Source organism: Onychostruthus taczanowskii, unplaced genomic scaffold, assembly GCF_017590055.1.
Source record: "Onychostruthus taczanowskii isolate IOZ18803 unplaced genomic scaffold, ASM1759005v1 scaffold7, whole genome shotgun sequence".
Taxonomy (NCBI): Eukaryota; Metazoa; Chordata; class Aves; order Passeriformes; family Passeridae; genus Onychostruthus; species Onychostruthus taczanowskii.
In genome coordinates, this window is record NW_024504786.1 from 16,192,735 (window position 1) to 16,203,963 (window position 11,229).

Genomic DNA, 11,229 nt, shown 5'->3' on the forward strand with positions numbered 1-11,229 from the left:
CAGAGTTGGGAAGACACTTTTTATGGATAAGGGTCCAGCAAAGAATTACATAATAGAGAAGAAACAGAGTCAAAATACTAAATGAAGAAAGGTGGAAAAAGACATTGGGCTGCAAACTGATACTAAAACCAGTGTGAGGGAAGGGAGCAGAGAGTGCCAGACAGAGCACAGTGTGTTAGAGCAGAAAGTGTGAGTGGAGACCACAGGCTGCAGCAAAGCTTCTGTGTGTCTCCCTGCAGCCTCCTCTGAGCAGTGTCACTCATGTCACTTGGTCTCCCAACCTCTGTAAACTCCAAGTTAGGCACTGACTGCTTGGTTCCCTTGTTGGAGCAGGTGGCTTCTACATGATGGAGATCAAGAGAAAACTGTGTGTACTGGCTGTAATTAAACTGGGAATTGCCTCTTGTGGTGAGAACCCTGGTGAGAGCTTTGTGGCATTGTTCACCCAGAATGCTTTCTCATTTTCAATGTATGAATTGATAATCACTTTCAGTAGAAAGCCATAAGCACTGTGTCTCTTGGAAGCAACAAGATTCTTTCATCTCTCAAGCCCTTTCAACAAATGAAACCTAGTAATAGCTAGAGCTGTCCAATCTGAATTAATTTTCTCAAGCAGAACTCTGTATGTTACAATTTCTTGTTAGGTGATAGATGGACAAGGCTTTGAATTCAGCCATCACTTGACATTTGTACCTTCAAAAGTAAGCATTTTGTTTTAGGATATTGTAGGTGACACCTTTGTGGGCATTTGAAGGATATGCTCTCTCTGTAGGATACATGTTTTTGTCCAACCTTTCCGTAGGGACAAGGCAGTATGGACAGGGAGGCTATATTTTGCTGAGCAATGCTGTGGAAGGACAATTTCAGCTTGAGAAATCCAAGGAGGTGAATGGGTGGCTGTGGGGAAGTGGTGGGGCTCTGACCAATGCTTTGGCTGGCTGTGATCTCTCTTCACTCGTTTTATCCTGTTTAATGTGTCAGTAGTGTGTACAGGAGAAGGTTTGTGGTGTGGAAGTGTGCTCCCCCTGCTCTCACAAAACTCTGCCTTCTTGCTGAGCCTGCTGTGTCTCTGGTTTAAAGCAGAATAAGCTGCATTTTGCTAAGAAGTTCACGAAACCATTCAGATGCTGCCTTAGATCTGGCAGCCTGCAGTGCATCAGAGTATTTTGATAAGCATCATGTCTCCTTGGAAACTACTACTTAGCAGTAACTTGACGCTACATTTGGAGTGTTATGATTAATTTAAGCTCTGCTTCTGCAAAGACACATGGTATGGGCCTCCTCCTACAGAAGTGCAGAGTCTTGTTGAGCTTATCAGAACAGCTCGCGTGTTCCAAAGTGTCCCTGTGGGGTTTAGGAGTTCTTCTCTGAATCTCTTCAGGCTCTGCTTTAAGCTCCTTGGTTATAAATCTCACTTGTTATTCTAAGGTATATTTTTAGGAGTCTGTTGTCTAATTTGATATTTTAAAAACATTTCTAAAAAGTCTACATCCACAGTTATGAATAAATATAAAGCTCCTTCTGAGGCCATTAAATAGCATTTTAATTAGGCTGGCAAAATTGCTTTTGGCTTGTCTTTAAAGTCTTTAGTATCTTATTTCTATTAACAAAATGGTAATCAAGATTAAATTCTAAAATGTAACCAAAGTAGGTCATATTTTTATTAACTGGAGATAGATAATGAATGTGCCCTATATAAAGATTTGGATTAAATCTTCTGAGATGCTGAGGATAGTGTTTTAATTAAGGTAATCCTTATTGCATCTAGCCAACACTATTGCTGCTTAGGAATTTAAGATCTCAGTCATGCATATTAGTGCATTACCTCAACGAATCTAATGGAGATTTAATACTTGTATTTGAAGTAGCAATCTGTTATAAATTAAAAGCATTTGAATAATAAATTTAAATCACGTTATTCTTTTCAGAGTTTTATATAATTAAGAAACGCATTCAACACATTAATTAACGCTTTGTAATTTCTATAATCCTAAGAAGGTGTGCTTTGTTGTTGCTCTTAAACTAGTTGTTGTTTTCACCTGCTTGTAATATAGAGAAGTCCAGCTATTGCCACAGTGTTATAGATATGTGCTAAGTGTCTCCCTAATCCCCCAGGTATTTGGGACACTTGGCATAAAGGATGGGACTATGTGTACTATCCCACTGGATGCTAGAGTGAGGTTTGCAAAATAATGCTTTCAAATTAAAATAAGAATATAAATAATGTATTAATATAGAATAAAAGAATGCTTTAAAATGCTTTTAAAAATTGACAGAAGGGTTACTGATTTGCACTGTAAGTTGCAGTGTTTGACGATTTGGCCTGTGGTACTGGCAAAAGGACTGTACTTGATGCAGTACATTGTACTCTCCCAGTATAGATGTGTATGCAAAGGCAGTACTCCTCTGATTTCAGTGAGAATTAGCTTAGTCTGGGCAATTTTTATGTATTAGATAACATAACTGGAGGCTTTTACACTGCATACATTCTGAGCATCTTTTTTCCACGAAGACATTACTGTTGCTGTGATTTCTGGGTTGCATTTCTGACCTCTGCTCGGTATTAATCCGCAGCAGTAGCAGCTCACAGCGAAGCGGGCAGACACCTTCTCACACAGCGCTTTGCTCTCGGTGTGCGCTGCGGTGCCAGGGCTAGCTGGAGTCTGACTGAGAGCTTTTATAATGCCCTGCTCTGAGTTAGGAGAAATGCTAATTTTTGAACTCAGCTTAGCCTGAGAAATACTGGTTGGGGTGTACTGAGGTCCTGTCTGTCTCAGCACTTGCTCCCTGTAAGCAGCTGATGGGATGCTTGTAGAACAAGGATAAGGAATGGGCAAAAATGCAGAAAGGCTCCTCCCTGGTCCATGTTGGTTTGGTCTTTTTACGTGCGCTGGCTTCTCCTGAGGAGACCATCTATCACTTAAAATAGGTGATGTACAGGGACTTTCTGGCCATGTTACCCACAGAGCCCCACTCCTCACAGGAAGGGAAGAATGTGACAGCAAATCTGCCACCTTCTTCCATTAAAAACTCCTCCATGCTGACATTGCTACCATTGTGCCAGATCTTTCCATTTCACATGGTGGGATGCACAGAAGAGTCAAAGCAGTTTTGGATGTGCTTTGTTGAGTTCCTCTAGGGGTAGGGATTTCCTTACCTCTTTTAATTCTGCTCTTCCTCATGGGAGAAAATCATACTGACATTCAAACTTTAATTTTTGTTTGCATAAATGTAACCCTGCTGCTCCTTTGGGAAGCATGCTGCACAAATCTCATCTCTTGGGTATTTATGGCCGTCAGAAACAGTATCTTTCTTGCTCACAAATGAAAAGCAAATCAATGGGAAGATCATAAAGGTTATCTTTATTAGCTTCCTCCCTGCATAACACCACAGCCATAAAACAATGTTCTATAAATTAACTTTGTTCTATAAATTAATGTAAAAGAATGTTCCTGCTAGGAGTTTCCTGTTATATGCAGTCAAGTAATATTAAATAATTTATTTATGTCAAAGTCATGGATTATAACATACTATTGCTCTCTGTAGATGACAACTACTAGAATTGTCACAGATGAATCTCTTTCTTTTGGGATGGATAATTTTGTTATCCTTGATCTGATGTTCTGTTTTGTGGTTTAGTGAGGAATATAAAGAGAAGCCAAGTCTACATTGTACAACAGGACAAGCTTCTTTAGGTTTTTCACTAACTGCTAATGTTCACTATTTGTTACAGATATTGTCCTTTAAATTGGTAATTGATATATAAACTTTACACTAATTTACACTGTTTGTTTTTGGCATCATTAGTTGGAAAATTACAACCTTTCCTATGTTTGTTATACTTGGGATTCTGGTTGCAGTGATTCTGCCTCTCTCCTCTATTTTAGCATTCCCTAGATTGATGCTGAAAATTACATGTTATTTTTTCCTCCTTCATAAAGCTGTGTCACAGAAGTAGAAAGACCTCAGCTATTGAGATCAAAGGTTGCTCAACTTTGCTGGATAGCATGGCATAAAGTTCGGCTGTGATGAATGGTGCCAGGACTTGAAATAAGAGTAGCAAGTCTAAGAGCATGAGTCACTGTACTAGGTCTTCATGTCTGCAGAAAATTTGTGTGAACTGCTGGCTGAAAGCATTGACAATTTTCCATTAGTAATGAATTACAGTAGTAATTTCATTAATTTCTTCACCCCAGTCAGGATATGTTGGTGTAAGTTGCTTAACCAAGCATCAGAGGAGCCATTGCCGTTAACCTTTAGTCCTTTGCTGTGTAACCAGGACCAGTTAAGAAGTAAATTAGTGTAGCATCCCTTTTAAAAAAAATTACTTTAGATAAGCAGTGGACATAATTTTTCCTGTTTTTAATTTAATAGCAGGTTTATGGTTTTATGCAAAACCATTCACATTACAGCTGACCCTCTGGGAACTGGGCTTTTTCGTCTGTGTAATTTGGTGTCTTTAATAATCTGCTGTCTGTTAAATCCAGCACAGGCTTGATTAATGAATTGTGATGAACCAATGCATTAATTTACAGGTTTGGTCTAATACCCTAAAAGGCTACATCAGTGCTTCCCGTTATTAATGTTAATAAACTTGAGAAAGAAAGCAAGGTGAGGAGGGGTAAGGGAAGGTAGTATGTGGCAAGTTTTGTCTTTATTCAAGCATTTATTTCTGCAGCTACTTTTCTTACAAGAGAACTGCAAAAGCCGTTGACAACAGACAATATCAAATGGAGAACAGCTTAGTAGTATTTGAAAAGACTGTAGAATTTCTGAAGCTGTCTGTGTTCCATAGTCAAATCTTTTTTTCAGTGCTGAAAGTCCATATTCAACATAGGTTTTCATGCTGTTTTTCTAAATACTGTGTAATAATTTTGAAACCTGTTGCTGTTAAATCTGTGGCTGAAACACAATGTTGATTATGAGTTTCTCTGAGAAGTCACTCCAGAAGCCTGGCTGATTATAGGTAGGTGTGCATATAAGGAGGCATATGCATGAGAACGGTGGGTATTTGACATTGACAAAATTTGCTATGATGAGCAACTCATTTCTAAGATGATATTGAAGCTTTTAAGACTATCCTTTTGAAGACTTTAAATAAATCTGCAAGCTAAATTGCAAAATTTTATTCCATTTCATTTTTTAAAAAAATCCTTCATGTGTCTATTGCATGTAATGATTCCAAAGAGTAGAGTATATTCTGTTCAGTCTCAAAAGAGCTGGTACATTGAGAAAAGGGAATAGTAATTGAATTTATTTATTTTTTATTGAGAAAGTAGGGTTTGGGAATGGGATAGTAATATGGTGTGAAGATTTTAGGGAGGTGTAAAAAAAGTATGAAATTTTGTCTTTGATGCTGAGCCTTTAGATCTTGAAAACATCTTAAAACAGCATAGAAGTTCAAAGAAGGAGCTATGTGTCCTCTCTCCTTGGATATTAGCTCACAGTGCTGGAACTTAGACTTCTTCAAATTACAATTCAAGCCTTGCCTTGTTCTGATAAATATAATCTAAGAATTATTATTTTAGACATTGATGTATCCATCTTTCTGTCTATTAAAATATAGCATGACGTTTAAAGCCCATTTTAGCAATCATGCCTCAGGCATTGTCTTTCTAGTGGGGCACAGGAATTTTCACTTGTCCTTGAGATAAATGACACTGGTATAGAATTGGCATCTCTTAAGTCTTGCTTCAGCATCCATGGCACCAAAGTATTGCTGAAAACATTGGAATGAGACAGAGAAATAACACTGTTTAGACTGAACAAAATAAATTCCCCCTGTTTCTGTTGCTTCTTTCACTTCCTTACTGGTAGGGGGAGAATAATTTCTGCTACATCTTGGCTATTTTAATAGGATTCAGAATGCATGATCACATTAGATACTGTACCTGAGGCAATCTGTGTTTAGACTGGTGATAATTACATGCAAAAGTCATTCAACAATGAGGCAATTAATGCTGATGAACTTTATTAAAGTCAGCTGTCAGCAATAGATATTGCTGGCAAGTTTCCTAATCCTATATTTATAATACTTTGAAATTCCCTTCTGTTCTATTCTATAATGCACTTCTGTTTAATGTGTTAAAAAAAACACCAGAAAATATTGCCAGCAACATATTTATATATGGCACAAATATGAACAAAGAGGTCAGAAGTCAGCCTGCTTACCAGATTTACTGCAGTGATTGGTATTTACCAAAGAAGATGATAGACAGAACAAGGCAAATCCTCTAACTCTCTCAGCAGAGGAAAGGGAAAACATTAGATAAGGAACACAGGGCTTACATTTCCCCTCATTGTTGATTAACAAGCATTAAATTATGCTTAATGTCAGATGTAGGCAGGTCATTGTTATGTGGTGTCAGTGTAAATTAGAAGATCAAGCCAGTTAGTGTCTGGGATTTGTAAAATTCTGGAATCTTTGTCTTTTGCTGCAGAGACATACTTTTGTGAATTTCGTAGTTATCCTAATTGGTTATATGATCAGATGAATTTTGTCATTGGAAAATTTCATTTTAAAGCCATTATTCTTTGGAACAGAAAGCAGAAAGTGACTCCCAAGCTTTTTTGCCTTTCCAGCACAGGCAACTATGAAATTGCAAGGAGTGGCCATTGGAGGAATGAGTGTCCTCCTCATTAAACTTTATTGAGCATTACAAAGGCAATGCAAACCCCTGTGTGCCTTTTCCTGGGGATCAGTGGCTTTGGTGGGCTGCAGTTCAGGAACAACTCCTCTGACATGAGGAAGATGGAAAATATGGAAAAACCTGCTACAGGCTGCAGATGAGATAGCTAACACAAGGGTATGGAGCCTTCTGTGAAAAGATATAAAAAGTCTAAATATGGGAGTAGTTTTAAAATGGCAGAAATATAATTTGTCTCTTTCCTAATCCAGTCGAATTCATATAAATCATGAGGCATTGTAGAGCTGTTATGTGTTAGGTTTAGGGCATGAGCTTGCTCTGGGTCTCCTGGAAGAGCTGTTCTAACAGGAGCACTGCAAGCTAACAGTTTGAGGAAGGACTGTTCTTGTCAGAAGCTTTCTCCCCCTTTTTTAGAAATGCAATGGGAAGCAGCAGTGAGGTGTTCTTCTTCCTTGTATGTTTCCTTACTAATATAAAGGCATTCTCTCCAAGGCCACAGATGGCCAGAGGGAATATCCCTGTAGGTGTATGTGTTCTCCTCCTTTTCCCTGTTGGCTGGGATGAGAGCCCTTGCCTGGATGCACTGGTGGTCTAAGCCAATGTGACTCTTCTCGCACTCTTCCTTTATCTGCCTGGAGCAAAAGCAGTGTTGGCAGTCCCACAGGGCAGTGAGCAGCTGTTGAATACAGGTTCAGTAGCTGAAACTACATAGTATTTTCTATTTTAGCTGTTGTACTATGTTAATCAGTAAAAAACATGCACAGCTGAGGAAAATCTGTTTATGGTGGCTGAAAGTGTGTTGTGACTGTTAAGGTTACAGATGATGGTTCATGTGTGTAAGCCTTTGGTTTCAGTTAGAAAAACTCTGATATTTGAGATGAGGTTAAGTTTCTAGGGTGAGGCTGGAGATGAATCACAGCTGGATTTTGGCTTTTGGCTTTAACATCTACAATCTCTTTTCAGCAGCTGACAGAAAGATCACATTTTACTAGATAAGCCGCACAAAATTCCTGCTGTTTTAACCTGAAATCATATGATAGAAAGGTTGAGAGTCGGAAATGGAAAATGTAATGGAAAATGTTTGTCATGAAATGTTGGAGGCAAGGTGCAGCAAAGCGCAGCAGGAGACAGGTGAGAGTCAGGAGAGTCCCACCTGTGTCTCTCTGACGGTGGAAAATGTCTGGCTTGGCTGCTTGTGTCCTTCACGTGGAAAATGTCTGTTTTGGCCTGTCTGGCTTGGCTGCTTGTGTCCTTCAGGAGTGAAAGTAGAAGGGAGAGAGGAAACTGAGATGGGGACTCTGGGGACAGTGAGGAGATGGGGACCTTGGCCCAGGGAGGTGGAAAGGCACAGTCAGTGGAGACTGTGAGGAGAGGAAAATGATGAAGAAAAAAAGTTAATGATGTAAAATAAATGGGGCTGGGGGTTCAAATCTTTTCCTGCTTGCACTGAAGCAGGTGACAGCAGCATGGAGTGGCTTTTACTTGCTAGTTAGATCTGTAAAGTATTGAAACATCTGTTACACTGCGTAATGACTCCTTGAATTGCTCAGGCACTTATGGCATAAGGCAATGCTGCATAAACAAGTTTGTCTCTAAAGTCAAGTGTAGGACATTCCTGTGGTTTTCTTACATCTCCACTCTTTGTTAGGGGTAATGGTCTTTTCCAGTGATTGGGTTGCTTATTCTGCCTGTGGAGGAGGTCTGTACAGAGACATTTCTTTTTGTGTTACATCAGTACAAGACAAATCACTTTTAAATAGGAGCAGGCTGGCAAGCATCCAGATTAGGATGCTAAGACATGGATGGGTGAAAAGCTGTGAGGATATAAACCTGGGGTAGGTCTCAGGGTTATGGGTGATGGGTCTTGCTCTGCAGGTCACAAGTGTGGAACCAGGGTCTGTCCTGGATCTGTCCTGTTTGATATCCCTGTCAGTGACCTGGGGAGGTGATGGAGTGAACTCTCATCAAGTGTGCAGGTGTCACCGGCTGCAGCTGGGGGAGGGATACCACTCAACAGACTCGAGACCTGGGCTGATCTATAGGGAGAATTAGCCAGGCTGGAGAAGGGAGCTGCCAGAGTTCTCATGGAATTCAATGACAACAAAGTTGTGCCCTGGGGAAAGAGAAATCCCTGTGGTTCCACTGGGATGGGCTGTCTGGGGACAGCTCTGTGGAAAAGTGCAGCAGAAATGAAGGTTGATAGCATCCTGGGCTCTTAGCAGAAGCAAAGCCAGGAAGTTGTGGAAAGTGGTTATCTCCTTCTCAGGACTTGCTAGATCTTGTGTAGATATCCATCAAGTTTGTACCTCCAATACAGTAATGACATCCTTAAAGTGGATTCAGTGAAGGGCCAGCAGCTTGGTCTGGGGCTGGAGCCCTGGGAGGAGAGGTGAGGGAAGGGGTCTTGCTCAGCTGGGGGAGCATATGGAAGATGGATTTGGTCAGCTTCCAGCACCTGGGTCACCAGGCCCATTGGAGGGGCCTTTCCCCATGGTGGGTGGGAGCTCTAGCAGTGCAGCAAGGAGGCTGTGCAGCCTCCACTCTTGGAGGTTTTCAGGAGCCTGACAAAACCCAAAGTCACCTGGCCTGGTCTCCTGGCTGACCCTGTCCTGAGCACAGGCTGGATGGGATGGACTCCCGTGCTCCCTTCCAAGCTCAACTGTCTGACAATTCAGACAATTGAATATAAAAAGGGTGAGGAAAAGAAGAGTTGATCAAAATATATTGCTCAAAAATTCAGTGGTAGACACCCTAATCAACATTAGGGTGACTCATAAACACTTAGGTTTCTGTGGACTACCTAGTCCAGAAATTGTTTAATTTAACAGATTTTTAACAGGATAAATTTAACTATTTGCATTTGTTCTGGCTAGATAATTACTTGAAAATAATGCTGTGGGCTAATTTACCTGCTTTTATGTGCTTGAATGACCCTGGAGATGGGGCCCCTAAAAGTCTTTTTTTCTTCCCCCCGTTTTTTTTTTTTTTTCCCTTTTTGAGATTTTATTTTATGGGATTTTAAATTTTTTTTTTTTTTTTGAGTTTGATTTTGCCCACTTATTTTTGAACAATTGGTGTTCTACGGTGGGGTGTTTTAAGTACCATGCAGGCACAGTGAAATAGACAACTTTCAAGAATAGTCAGAAAAATGCAGGGCCCTACTTTTTCATATGGGAGGAAGCAAACAAAGCTGGAAAACTGGTTGTAAAATTCACAACCAGTGAATTTGCTCAGGCTGGTGCTGCCTTTTCCGTAAAAATTCCTTTTCTAGGTGCAAGAATGAGTCATGCATTGTGCTAGTTTGTGATTTAAGCAGATGTGCTTCATCTCTCCTTTCCAGCAGCACGGTACGGCAGTTCCTGCACTCGGTTCCCACAGCTCAGTGGCAGCACACGAGCTGCTGGTGCTGTCCTAACCCACGGATGGGTCTGTGCCTGCACAGCTCTGCCTGTAAAAAAAAGGCATGATTAGGAGAAGAAATGGTGTGCAGTGGTTTGGTTTGTCCTCGTGAAGAGGTCATTGCGAGATCTGTTGGTCCAGGGTGTCATGGTGAAGCGGCCTGGGCTCCTGAGCAGGCAGCCAGCCCTGGCTCCTGTGTGACGCTCAGCGTGTCCAGAGCGCTGTGCTCAGTGGATTACAAGGATGTAGAAGAGATTGTGTAGACAGCCCACGTGCAGGAGCCTGATGCCCCCATGCTTGGGGTTTAACATGAACCCCTCGAGTCTTTTGCACAGCACAGAGCCTGCAGAGCCCTGTCCCCAGGGCTCTCGAGGGGCCTTCCGATGTCAGGTGAGTAGCAATTATTAATCGTTAGGGCTGAGATTATTCACACCGTTTGCTTTCCTCACGTTCATTCCTCCCTTTCTTGTTCAAATAAAGTGACATTGAGTAGAAACTTACAGTGGAGCTTTTTATCTCCCTTTCAGTGATTTATTTGATTTCATTGATCTTTTTAACTCATAATCAAACTGATTTTTGTATCCAGAAACTGTCTGATCTTATCCCTTTTATTTTCCTGTGTACTGAAGGAACAGTTCAGTCTTGCAGAGCTCAACAGTCTTTGTTAGAGCGAAGTTTGGGCCGGGGCCGAGCAGTCTGAGCTTTCTGCACGTCCTGGCGCAGGCCAGGAGCGCGGGGCCGGGGGTCCTGGCAGCCAGGGGGAGACGGGGGCTCCTCCCGGGCTCTTCTTTAAACGAGGGCTCGTTGCCTGAACTCGGGGTCCACATGCGACGCCTAATATCATACAAGCCCTTTAAAACCCAGCAAGGGCCGCGATCGGAGGAAGTTTTTGAGAGGAAATTTTTGAAGAATTGCCAGCCTGTCCGGTAAATCACCTGTCTGAAGATACCGGCATTTTAACGAGACGAATAGACATTTTCGAACGTTCCCCACTGCTTTTTCGCTCTCCGAGTGCCAGAAGGAGCCAGACGGTGTGGAAGCACACGGCGAAGGGAGCGGTACGTGTCTCGGGGTGCAGCACCCGGGCCGTGTCGCGGCCGGGGCTGCCCCTTCGGCGGGCGGAGCGGCGGCAGCGCCTGCCCGGCTCCGCCAGGGGCTGCTCGAGCACCGCGGCGGCGGCGGG